Source organism: Microtus pennsylvanicus, chromosome 13 (assembly GCF_037038515.1).
Source record: "Microtus pennsylvanicus isolate mMicPen1 chromosome 13, mMicPen1.hap1, whole genome shotgun sequence".
NCBI lineage: Eukaryota > Metazoa > Chordata > Mammalia > Rodentia > Cricetidae > Microtus > Microtus pennsylvanicus.
Genome location: NC_134591.1, coordinates 39,676,094 through 39,689,772, shown reverse-complemented (window position 1 = coordinate 39,689,772; position 13,679 = coordinate 39,676,094). Strand labels below are relative to the sequence as shown.

The window sequence follows — 13,679 nt, the reverse complement described above, 5'->3', positions numbered from 1 at the left end:
CTCTTCATGGTTCAGATCAGATACTACAAAGCAAGAGGCACTTTCTTCTTAGGGTATCTGAGGATGAATCAACTCCTTCACAGATATGCTGTTCCAAATGAGTCTCTATTCTTCTGTCTCTATTCTGATTCTCCTGTCCTTACTCTAATTCCTCCTAGCTTCTCTCCTAGCTTCTTCTCCTCCAACCTAAAAGCTTTCCTTCTTACAGGAGCATTGAAGAGATAACAAAATTACAAGAGTTACTTCTCATTGGTCAAAATCACATTCCTATGTTAAGTTATAAGTAGTTGGGCCATTTACCATGGACGCACAAGCATTTCAAGGTTTCAGGAGTAAGACGATAACCAGAATGGGGGCAGTGCACAGTGTCCAACAACAAACTTTGAGACATAGATCTATTGTTAGCAGACTGGCGGGTCAAGAATTGGCATGCTCTTCTTGAGTGATTTCTGTAGCAACCTTGGTTAGACACCTGTGACTCTGACCTTGTGCATAGATGTAAGGTTTTAAACTTACCTATTTATAAAAAGTCTTTGGTCTGTTTTGAACTTGCTCTGAGGTAAAAATGAGCAAATTGCATATGGTTAGTCTGAGCAAAGAAGGCTCTTAAGTATCTACAGTCTTTGTGGAACAAATAGATCTATTTATGATGCATCTCCTAGTATATAGTCTATATATAAAAATCATTCAGTTCAATGAAAAGTCATTTTCCCGACCACCCACAAATATGGGTGCCCCTAAGACTGAGATACAATCATGAGATTACATATATACATCACATGAGATTACACACTACAATGTAGGTATTGGGGAGACACCAAGCTGTTTTAGCAAAAGTGAGTCGCAGTTTCTAGAACCGATGGCCCTGCAGGCCTTGTCTGGACAGAATTAACCTCCATCAGAGAATTACTCCTCTGGCGGGTTGACATCTGAATTATCAACTGCCATATGCAGTATATTTCCACAGCCTCCAGCAGAATCCAGAGAGCAGCTTACAAGTGGGCTCCCCTCATGATCCCCAGGAACCAACCCTGAAGACAGCTGGAATGTGGACCTTGAGATTCCAGCACTGCACGGCAGTAAACTGTCTTTGTTAGAGCTCAGTTCTCAGCACCTTGTCATTTCAGGCATAGAGAACACAGATGTGGAGCTCAGTTCTCAGCACCTTGTCATTTCAGGCATAGAGAACACAGATGTGTACATGCAGGTGTGCACTGCATCTCTCCTGGACATTGCATGTCTAAACTCTCAGTTCTCTACTTGGTTCAGCAGACCATGGCCTTTTCAATCCAATACGGTGGATTCAGTGAGCACATTCAGAAGGGTACCTCCTTCACTCCTCCCTTCTCATACTCTCATTTATGATCTATATGTTATGAAGATCTATTAGTATCTTCTACCAAGTACATAAATTCTCCCACATTCCCTCCTCAACCATGCTGATAAAATGTCTCCTGAAAGAGCATGTACCTTTTACATAAAGATGTCTGTCCATGAAAATAATCAAGCTAAGTTGTAAACTTGATTTGCTTTCCTAGAGTATAAAGTGATAATTAAAGATGTCCATGAGGGGGGAATAAATCTGGGTGTTGTTATGCTTGGAAAGAGGAAGGAGGTTCTGGTGGTTACCACATATTGGGGGGACTCTAGTTGATAATTGCATGCTTCATTATCTCAAAAAGCTATGAGCAAGCAGTTTGAATGTCTTCACTGTAAAAATAGTAAATGCATTTTTGTTTTTGTTTGTTTTATGGTTATTAAAAATATAACAATAATTTTTATTTACTGGAGCATATACTAAAGATCCAGGCCAATCTAACCCCTTGCAAGCCCTGGCTCGCACCTTTACAGTGTGAAGAAACAGTCACGGAACCATGCTTCCAAGCTCCCCTCTGATCAGCCTTCAGCTATTTACCAGGAAACGCATTAGTCTCTTAAAGATACAGTTTCTAATTTATCAAGAGCTTTGCCTTGAGCGAGTATTGAACTTTATCAGATACTTGTTGGCACATATTAAGACAGTCCATATTATCAATAGATTCTATTGACACAGGGCACGCTAATTACTTTGGATATTAAATCAAGCTTGCATCCCTGAGATACGTTCTAGTTGGTCATGATACATGACCTATTATTTCTGAATTTGGTTTTCTAATGCATTGAGAACTTTGCATCTATATTCATAAGAGCTATTGCTTTGTATCTTCGCTGTCCTTGCTTGGTGTGATATTAGTTAATATTGGTCTCACTGAATAACCCGGGTAACTTGCCCTTCTAGATCTTGGAAGAGTTTGCAAAGAAACAATGCCAAATCTTCTTCAGAAGTTTTAGAATTCATCAAGAAAGAAACCAGGCTGTTCTTTAAAAATATTAATGACTTATTTTGTTTCTTTTCTTATTATATATCTATTCATTTTAATCTATGTGGATCAATTTTATTGATTTGTATCTCTCTACACAATTTTCTTCATCAGTTGTATAATTTGTTAGCATGAAGTCAAAGAATTCAGTCTAGTAAAATTTTATAAATTTGATTGATATGAGTCAACCCTTCTAAAGAAGATATGTTCCAAAATCTCCAATTGATATCTGAAACCATGGATGGTACCTAACCCTAAAAGCATTAAGAGTTTCTTTAAAATAGATGCCTACAATACACTTTTAGGTTAAAAATTGGGCATAGAAAGCAAATGAATAAAAAATAATTATAACAAAATGTTGTAATTAATGTTTGATATTTCTACCTCACTCCCTTCCTTTATCAAAATGTCATATTTTATTATACTTATCCTTCTATTTTGTGTGATGATACAAGATGATATTTTATAGAAGTGTTTTACACCTTCTTGTTGGCATATCCAAATTGCCGGCATAATTACACTTATACTCTAGGGTTATTAACAAGTGAGATAAGTATTACTGGAACACAAGAACTGCTAATATCATGACAGCCAATCTGATAACTGAGATAACTACTGAACTACAAATGGTTTTACAGCATATACAGTGTGGATACAGTGAACACAGGCAAAATTTACATGCTGAGATCAAGTAGAGCAACAGGAGGCTTCATCATGTTACTCAGAACAGTGGACAATATAAAACTAGTGAATTGTTTGTTTCTGGGATTTACCATTTAATAGTTTGGAACAATAGTTCACCATGCACAAATAGAAATGTAGAAAAGGAACTGTGGATGCAAAAGTTGCAACATTTACATTCTTTTTCTTTAGTTGATTTTATCTATTTTTTTTCATTTTCTGTCTCATCATTTTCCACTCAAACTTTTATTAGTTCATGCCTTTTACTTTGGATTGATTTGTCCTGATTTTTCTATGACTTCACATGTAAACTGAGATCATTATTTTTTTCTAATATGGGGATTAGAAGTTATAAATAATCAGGTTTACAGAACCAGACATGAGTTCCTTCCTGCGAAGCAGATCTCAAATAGAGTAATAAGGTGATTCTTTGTGCTCATAATAGTAATACTCCTATTACATTAGAAGTTACCTAGCCTGTCAGGTCACTACTGTTGCTTGCAAGATTTACAACTGGATAAGGCTGTTACTTACTTTCCTCCTCCTGAAGCCTATATTGCATTTCTGACATCATGAAAACATCGGTAAGGAAGGAGCTTCTAGTTCATTTTTTATGGTCATTATGTGAAATGCCTTTTAAATACTCATATTTATACCCATAGATTTGAACTGTACCCAGCCTCATCAGAGAAGCTTCCCACTGCAGCAGGTGGTGGTTGATGAGGAAGCCCATAACTGTTCAAAGTGCTGACAGTAACTGAAAGAGGAGCTCTTGGCCTCTAAATGGGACAGCTGTATCACTCCCTCCAAGCCAGAGAAGAAAGGGAGGTAAGAATGTAAGAGCTAGGAGATGGGGAGATAGTCAGGGAAAGATGGTTTCTGGACATGACACAGCCTGGGTACATATAACATCATTGTAACTGTGGTTATCTACTCAAGACCTACCTGAGATTGAGCTCACTAGGTTTTCATCAATGACAGAGGAGGGGCCCATGTGGCCCCATCATCCCTGGTGGACTATGGGCTGTTACAGTTGTTGAGAAATGGGTACCATTTTTCTGTAGTAGTAATTGCCCAGTTGCAAATACTTGAATAAATAGCTCCCCACTCATAATTGGACAAGAAAATCTAAACAAACTCAGTAGCATACACATATTTCAATGGACATAAAAGTAGGAGACAACTGTTTGACACGAAGTTTTTAAGAGATGAGAGTGGGTGATAATATGAGAATCAGGTGAAAATAATTAAAATTTGATATCTAAATGTATAAAGCTGTCAAATAATAGAAAAAAGTAAAAGCAAAATGTAGACATGTCTTTCTGAACTGATATAACTAAACCCTGTAAATTTTGATGCTCAGTTTTAATTTTATAAATAAAATAAGTGTTACTAAAGTCTTTGTGATTTGTTCTGACTTATAGTTTAGAGTTGTATTCCCAAATTTCTTTCAATTTGATGTATATCATTGGAAAATACTTCGTGTAAATTTAAATTACTTTCAACTTTTTGGAGCCCAGTTTGCTCTACACTAGATAGGTGGTGTAGATATCTCTACGCTAGAACTGTGTGTGCTTGAAAAGTCTGTGTTCTACTGATGCTTAGGTGAGGAGTCTTATGGACAGATCATACTGACTTATAGAACTGTTCAAATCATGATTTATTGAACTCTTCAAATCATGACTTATAAATCTGTTCAAATCATGATTTCTGTTTACTAGGTCTACTACTTTTAAGAAAAACTGTTCATCTCCATTATTAAATGACTTATATGGATAATATGTTCTTACAAACCCACCATAAATAAAAAAATGTAAAAACAATTATTTAATATCCCCTCATAAATCTGCCGTAATGTTTACTGGGGTTAACTTTACTCCAGAAGGAGTAGGTCCCCGGTACAGACTATGTAGTTTACCATACAGGGGAAGTCCTTCTCACCCTGTAACTTAAAAACTCACTTACATTCTTCAAGAGCAGTCTTCTTTTCTAAGATACAGATTTTTTTTTTAATGTGGATTCTCACGTTTTCTACTCTAATCTCTGAGGAGATCAGGTTAGAGCAGCGGTTCTCAGCAATCCTACAGCTGCAACTGTAGTTGGTGTTGTTTTGTTTTTTTGTTTTGTTATAATTTTTTTTTTGTCTTTACTCTTTGGGGGACCATCCAGCTCACAAATAAATACACGGAGACTTATTCTTACTTATAAATGCCCAGCTTTTCTTAACAAAAATTATCCCATCTTCCTTTTGTCTCTGGGAACTACCTTTATTCTATATACCTTTCTTTACTTCTTACCCCGTGACTGGTTTTGTGGCTGGGTGGCTGGCCGATAGCATCCTCCTCTACTTCTCCTTTTCTTATTCCTCTTTCTTCTTGTTCTTCTATTTTTTTTAATATGCCTGGCAGACCCACCTAATTATTTCTCCTGCCTAATTTCTGTCAATTCAGCTTTTTATTGGACCAATCAGGTGTTTTAGACAGGCAAAGTATTACAGCTTCACATAGTTAAGCAAATGTAACATAAAAGAATACAATCCATCTTTGCATCATTAAGCAAATATTTCACAGTATAAACAAATGTAACACATCTTCAACTAATATTCCACAATATGTGACCCTTTAATATAGTTTCTCATGCTGTGATGACCCCCAACCATAAAATCATTTTTGTTGCTACTGCATAACTGTAATTTTGCTCCTGTTGTGAATTGCAATGTAAATATCTGAAATGCAGGATGGCCTTAGGTGACCCCTGTAAAAGGGTCATTTGACCCCTAAAGGGGTTATGACCCACATGTTAAGAAATTCTGGGTTAGATGTTCTGTGAGGAATAGGTCCCAGTAATTGGGACTAGAAGCCCAACTCTAAGTTATGCAAACTACATGCAGCGAGGTCATCATACTGCCCCTTTAGTTTCTTGATTTATAATGACAATAAGTAAAAAAGGACAGGTTAGAGGTCTCAGGACCTCAGGCCTAACATCGAGCATATAGAAAACCCAGGCAGTGTTTTGGAAAATGATAGGTTACAAAAAAGGCAATGTTCTGTCCTTCAGTCCAATTTGATGCTTGTCCTGATGGCTATGGCAAGAATCCTAAGAAATGACTCGTCGCTCACAGCAGGCATTCAGGTGGGCTTATGTTCTGGGGAAGGCTGTGTTTTCTCTGGCTAGCAGATGTTTTGTTATCTGACATTTAGAAATAAGTCAAAGTTGTCCTTTGTCATTATGCATAATGGGTCTCGGAGAATAAATGAAAACCCTTTTACTCTAATTCAGAATGCATTTTGCCTTCCTGAAAGCTACAGTGCTAAAGCTCTTAAAAGCTGAGGCATGGGGACAAATGTAAGAGAATAATATGACTGAGTCTGTGTCTATGGGAACAGCCAGAGACTGGTCATGCTTAGCATGAAGAAGAGCAGATGGAACCCAATTGGCCTATTACACTGGAAGGACTCCTGTCTCATTAGCTGGATAAATGCTCCTCACACATCAACTATCCTTTCTGTTCCCTGGTAGAAACCACTATTTGTTTGATAAGAAATTTCCACAATAACATAATCTAATCCCAGTCTAAGTTGTCAGTTTCAAAGAAAGCCCTTCCCATGGTCAAAAAAAAAAAAAAAAAAAAAAAACCTTGAGAGGGAAATGGAGGAAGAAAGGGACAAAGAAAGTGCCATGGGTTTATGGTCTCATTAGCTGCAGCCCCAGAGTCTTTTAGTAGTAGGTCAAACACACACAAAGAAAACCCCAGGACTGTCTTCCTGATGCATCTCTAAAGCCTGCAGCAAATCCATGCTGGGCATGCCTCTCACTGTCGAGCCATGTGGCAGTCACCCAGACTGGGTCTTGCTAGCCTGAAGCTCTCCAAACAGCACAGGAATCTGGACTGCTTTTCTCATTGGACAACTGGCCTGGCTATAAGGTCTTGCTTCACGCTGACTTGTAAAGTCTACCACAGCTTTTTGAAGGCTGTGAATCTCTGATGTATGCGATCCCCCTGCCAATACTTCTGGCAAAGGGGCTTCATGCTGGAATTGGAGCAGTGTCTAATGTCTAGGCTTTATCAGTGTTCTCCTCATCCAACCAGCAGCGCCAACGCTCTGGAAACTGGGCCACTCTACAAGAAACAAGAGAAGTCACTGTGTTGCAGGCATAGATACTCTCTTGTTCCGTGGATAATGCCTATAGAAACAAGGGTGTTCCCTGGAAACAACAGCCCGGTAATCAGTATTGTCGTGTGGAAGATGAAAAGAGACGTGAAGGTGTCTTCCAGACTGAGAGTCAGAGAAACGGTAGAAGCTCCTCTTCAATGACATTTGTTCCGTTTTGAAACATGACATCATTGGGTCCACCAAATGTTTGAAGTTGCCTGCTGCCAAGCCTAACAACCGGAGTTCAAGCCCCTGGAATTGTACGGTAGAAAGAAAGAACCCGCTAACATCATAGACTGTCATCTGAACTCTACGCATTTGTTACCGCATGCGTACATCCCCTGCCCCCATTACATAAAAAAGTAAATAGATAAATACAATTTTTAAAGTGGAGCTGGAGAGATGGTTCAGCTGTCAAGGGCATTTGTTGTTCTTTCAGAGGACCCAAATTTAGTTCTCACCTGTAACTCCAGCTTCAGAAAATCCAACAGCCTCTCCTGACTCACCTAGACACCTATACTCCCTCTTTCCAGGAAGCTTAATCCAGTGGGTTTTGTGACCCTGGTAGACACACAAAACCACATGTAGAACTCACCCTACTTGTGTCACATGTGACAACATTTTACTGGCTAAGAACGCTAGGATCTGAGTGAGACAAAGCTACTGAGAAGTCCATGGCAACTGAAGGGAAGGAAGGGTAATGATTTGAGCACTGGCTGATATAGATCTGAACTTTATAGATTACTAGGGAGACTCAGAGAGACTAAGTAAGATATCCTTCATTCCAACTCAGAAAACTATGGTAATGGAAAATTAACCTAGTTTAATCTGACTCCAAAACACTCAATTTTTCTACTAGACACTAATATATGCATCTGTATATCTGTATACGTGTGTTTATATAGCCATACATATATATTTGTACAATATATGATGACTTAATACATATGTAGGTATTTGTGCACAGAAAGATCTACTTATATGAAAACCACTAGGTCTTATTATATATGTTCACATGTGTGCATTAAGAGCTCACAAACCATTGTTCAAAAACTAAACCTAGTAAAAATTAAAGTACATAAAATGAAACGCATACAAAGAATGTACAGTAGAAAATATATAAGTCTGTCCTGCAAAACTAAAACATTTAGCTAAACCTAAAACATTTATGCAAACCTAAAATACCTAGTTAAACCTAAAACATCTAAAACATGTAGTTAAACCTAAAACATCTAGTACAGGGTCTTTTATAGGAAAAGTTTTCCAGAAAATAGATTTAGTGCGTGACTTTTTGACATAGAAGTTCCTCTTTGCTCTAATGTTTAACCCTGACAATTTCTAGTGATTAGGATCACTGGATGCTCTTCCAAGGGACCTGGGTTTGATTCCTAGCACCCATATGGTGGTTCATTATTGTCTGTAACTTCAGCTTCAGATATTCGACACCATCTTCTGATCTCTAAAGAGATCATGTATGCACATGGTTTGCAAACAGGCATTTAGGCAAAACACCCATATACTAAAAGGAAATAATAAAAAAAATTAAAACTTACAATTTCTCCACATGTAAGTATTCTCCATAAATAAAAAGACACGGAGTCTTCAGATATTGTTTACCGATACCATGGACATTCAACTTAGAGGTATACATTTATGGAAATAGCATCTTTCTACTCTGAATGGAATTCAGTCTGAGAACACCTAAGTTCTTTCTAAAACTAAGATTCCATGTATTGTATTTATGAAGCTGGGTGTTCAATGCATTACAGGTGAACACTGAATATTCAGCCACTTGAGGATTTTTAAATAATCTATCTAATTGAACTATTCCAGTTCAGAAATAAGCTATCAAACCATGAATTCTTTGCTTATTTATTTAGTTATTTTGTTGGTGTGTGTGTGTGTGTGTGTGTGTGTGTGTGTGTGTGTGTGTAGAATAGAGGTTAATAACAGGTGTTTCCCACCTTATTTTCTGAGCAGGATCTCCCACTGAACCTGAAATTCACAGATTCCATTACACTGGTTGACCAGTGAGTCCCTGAGATCCTCCTGTCCCTGTCTCCTAGGTGAAATTATAAACACCAGATGAACCCAGCTTTTTGATACATGATACTAGGGGTCATATTCAGATCCTTGTGCTTGTTTAGCAAGAGCTTTAGTAGCTGAACTATCTCACTAGCCTAAGTCATAATGTTTTAATAGGTGTATAATTATTATACATTGTGATACATTCTATAATGATATTTTTATATAAGAACATCATATGGTTTGACCATATTCACCCCTCACACTGCCCTTACAACCCCTATGATTCCCATTCATCCCCAAGTCTCATTTCTACATTCATGCCCTGTTCACATATATGACAGTGTATATCATATCTACATAAAAATCAAAGCCTGTCACTCAGAAGCTGCTGTATTTTGCTTTATATGAGGTGCTCCAGTAACATTGATTTTCTTATAAATGACATAATTTTGATCTTTATTGTGACTGAGTAAAATTCTGCTATATGTCTATACCATATCTGTGGAGAGAGAGACCCCCTAGAGTCATTCTATAACTTGATTATTATAGATAATGCGGCAGTAAACCCTGACATGAAGTGTCACCATGGAATGGCTACTTGATGGTCTTTGACTGGGCACCCCCGAGTGGTAGAGCTGGATCCTATGATAGCTCTATTTTTAGCCTTTCCTAGAACTTTCTGATTTCCCTAGTTGTTAGTCTAATTTACCTTTCTCTAGCATCTTAATAATCTGGAATTTATTCAATTATACCATTAATGTGTTGGAATGATAACAGCGGTTCTATATACCCGCCACTCTCAAAACCTGGGCAAGGGGAGGGGTAGTTAACAGGGCTCTGTTTTGTTTTCCCTTATAAATATGTGTCTGATCAAAGCTGGAAGGAGCTAAGCCTTCAGTAAATGCAAGTGTGTGTACCTGAATTTCATGGGTCTTGAATGTTCCACAAGGGAGCCAAGCACAGCAAAAGTATTTATACATTAGGACCACTAATCAGGGTTTAATTAGCCTTATAATTAGAAGGGTAAACAGAAGTACAATTCCCAAATTGCTCATTGTTTTTTTTCTCACATGTCTATGGAGCACTATTTTATTTGCCTTCGCACCCCCAGCAGTTCAGCATAAAATTAATCATTCAGTGTGTTAACCATTGAAAGGATTGCCTGCTTGCCTCCTTCCCCCAAAGCCTGCTTTGTCATATTTGGATCATGACGATGTCCAGGAATGTATTAGCCACAAGCTTGTTCCACAAGAGAGGAAAGTGGAGATTTTGTTCTGAGCCTTCCCCCTGGGTTGTTCCAGGGCAGAAGCATAGGGCATGCTGTCGCTTCAGGTGCTTTTTCCCAATGTTATCTTATACTACTTCCAGAAACGTGGGTTTAAACCTCGTTCTCTTTTCTATTATACATGATGTTTCTGACTTGTTGAGAAGCAACTCACCCAGAAGTCATGCTGCCTAGGACAGGCATCTCTACCTGTGATACCCACATCATCCCCTGACTCGGACAGCAGAGTCTGTACCAGACACCTCATGCACATCACTGGATGTGTACTTGGTTTCGCCTCTCTCTGGACCTTTTGTCCGTGGCTTTCCCATCAGTCATTCTGGGAATACCCATCTCTGTGAATTCTGGCCATGCCACTGCCCTTGCCTTCACCTCTTGCTGAGGCAAAAGACATGACAGGATCTAGTTGGCACCAGAAATTTACACTTTGGAAGTGCAGAGGAATTGCTCCTCCATGGGATAAGCTTTGAAACTAGGCAGAGGAAAAATAGCAGAAAATTTTCCTCCCTCCCACCCCTACCCCACACCTATTCTGGTCTGGTCTGCTAAGAGGCTATGGCTCCATAGACCCCTGACTACACTTGGGAAGCACAGTCATTTTCCATGGTGTGATGTGATAGTAAGTGCAAGAAAACTCATCTTTGCCCTGCCCTCCTCCTTCCCTCTCACTCCGTTTGGCCCCTGGCACTTAGCGATGATTTTAGTGCCCAATAGACTAGCAGATAGAAACTACTGCTTGGGGTCAGTTTTCTGGGACATAGGCCACTTTTACTGAATTAGGCTGTCTGAGAGGAGTGATTTTTACAAGCTCCTAGGCACCCTATAATCTGATAGCAAGTGTATCTAGGATGTAAACCCAGTAGAACAGACTTAGAGTTTAGTGTTTGCTTTCCTCTCGCAGGTGACAAGCAAGAGAAAGAGACTGTAATACTGGGTCAAGATAGATGGAAACCCAGACGCTACACAAGGGGAAACTGAGTGGTTTCTGACATAAGGAAATACCCACCCCCACACAGTGAACCCCCTCATCTGCCCGTCTGGGCTGCACAGACTTGTGATGTCAGGTAGGTAACACTTCTTAATTTCTTGCTCACCACTGTCAAGTATACTGATATTGGCCACATTTTTTGATTATTTTTTCTTTCTCTCCCCTTCTCTTCTCCGTTTCTTCCTTCTTCTCCTGTTTTCTTTTTCCTATCTACTTAATCCTAAAGATCCTGGTGACTTATCTATTGTGTCTTACTGAGGAAATTGTAGGCTAAAAATAAAATAAAATATAGTGCTGTCTACCCCCTCCCCCCAAAAAAAAATGTCCAGGGGGCAGAGACCCCTGGTGCTTGATTCTAGCTTGACTCACTCTGGGTGTCGTATTTTTGAGGGGTTTGGAAGGGACACCACTGACAAACATCTTTGGAAACACTATAAATAGCACATCAGCTAGCTCGCGAAACAAAGGCGAGGCGCAGCCAGTGTAATTAGCTCGCTGAGCAAGTTCACTGTTCCGGGGCTGAGGACGGCCTTCCAGCTGATGAGCCTGTGCACTGCAAGGGGAGGAAAATCAACTTCCGTCATAGGCTGAGGATGGGCATGCGCATTGGGACCTCCCAGTCCTAGCATCGCCTCCCAGGCTAGCAACATTCGTCCATCGAGGGAATATGTGAAACTGGGGGTGAAATGATTTAGAAAGAAATCAAAGCCTGAGGCCAGAAAGCGAACAGGAATCTGGGGCACATGGAGGACGATGCAAGACTCAGGCCAGCTGGAGAGAAGAGACAGTATCCCACGCAGAGAGCCACAGTTTTCCAAATAACAGTGATCGGGACCCTGATAGCTAATGTATCTTGAGTTCTGAGTTTGATGATGAGCAGATTCATGCCTTGCAAAAGCCCCGTAAGGCAGGAGCTGTTATTAGACCCACTTTACCAAGGAGCAAACTGAGGCTGGGAGAGATGAGCTATCCTTCTCCAGGCTAGAGATCTAGGTGGCCACTTGTGAAAACAATGGATTCTTTCCGTCTGAACCCACATAAGTAAAGCATGATAGTGAGGAGAATTCGAAACCACGGAAAGCCAGAATTCTCAAACGGAAAATGCTCCTGGGAACAACCTGGGTATTAGAGCAGGGAGCAGGTCTGTCTAAGGCAACCAGGGCTACCTAACAGCCAACCTGATGATGCAGGCCTTCTAAAACCTAGGCCATGCTCCTTGGAGCACTGGACTTTGCAGCTGAGGGGATGTCTCTCAACAGGTTCATCTCCTTGTACCCACTGCTACCCTCGGAAGTCAGTTCTGTGCATTTGGCAACTAAGACTCTCACAGCCTTCTCTGTCCCTGCTGCCTCCTGTCTATATTGCCCAAGAGGATCTTGCAGACCAGGACCATGTCTCTGTAGCTTCCCAGGTACCGCTAAGGGCAATACAGAGGAATGTTGTGTCTCACAACACATTTGATTTTCACAACCGAGGAAGAGTGTTATTTTAGATTTACAGATAAAAGACCTCAGAGAACTCACAGCTAGAACGTAGAGATTACCCTTGGATTTTCCAACACTTACCAAGCAATAGCTAAGATAATAATGCTGCTGTATGAATGAATTTGTTTGAGCCGCCTAGACCAGTGCTGGGGAGGGACGAGCAGCTTGTTATTAGGTCCCGAGTGTCAGTTTAGAAGGTGAAGAACCCTATTTATACACAGAAGGTGGTGGCAGCAAAATATTTAAATAGAATTCATGTACTGGAACTGTAGCCTTAAAGGTGGCTAAGATAGCAGAGTCTGTATATTTGCATTTGAATACAACAAAAATCTAAAATTCAATAGCTAGCATGTACCAATCTGTCTGGTAGGAGCGCCATTCCTTTAAGCAGCTCGCTGTGTTTAATTCTCATAGCAAAGCCACGGGCGAGCACTAGCATTATCTCTGCTTACAAATGAGAAAATTGAAGAGCAAAACGTGAAGTGACTGTGCCAGTCAGTCACTCCTCGAACTCAGAACACAAACCCGAGAGCCCCGCTTCTAGCCATTGCTGTAAGTAAAGGAGAAGAGAGAAGACAGTTCCATGGAAAAAATAAATCTAATTCTGGGGCCAAAGTTGCAGATTAGCCTTATGGTCATTTCTCTCTCCAAACCTGCATTTATATTAAATACTTCACCTTCATCATTAAAACATAGAAT

The 13,679-nt window shown here is 39.7% G+C and overlaps 1 protein-coding gene across 3 annotated transcripts in view; it reads right to left on the bottom strand.

Moving 5' to 3' along the window:
- The window catches only part of Dab1 (DAB adaptor protein 1), a 1,119,830-nt gene that overhangs the window by 1,047,537 nt on the left and 58,614 nt on the right, over positions 1–13,679 (bottom strand). The window lies entirely within an intron of this gene.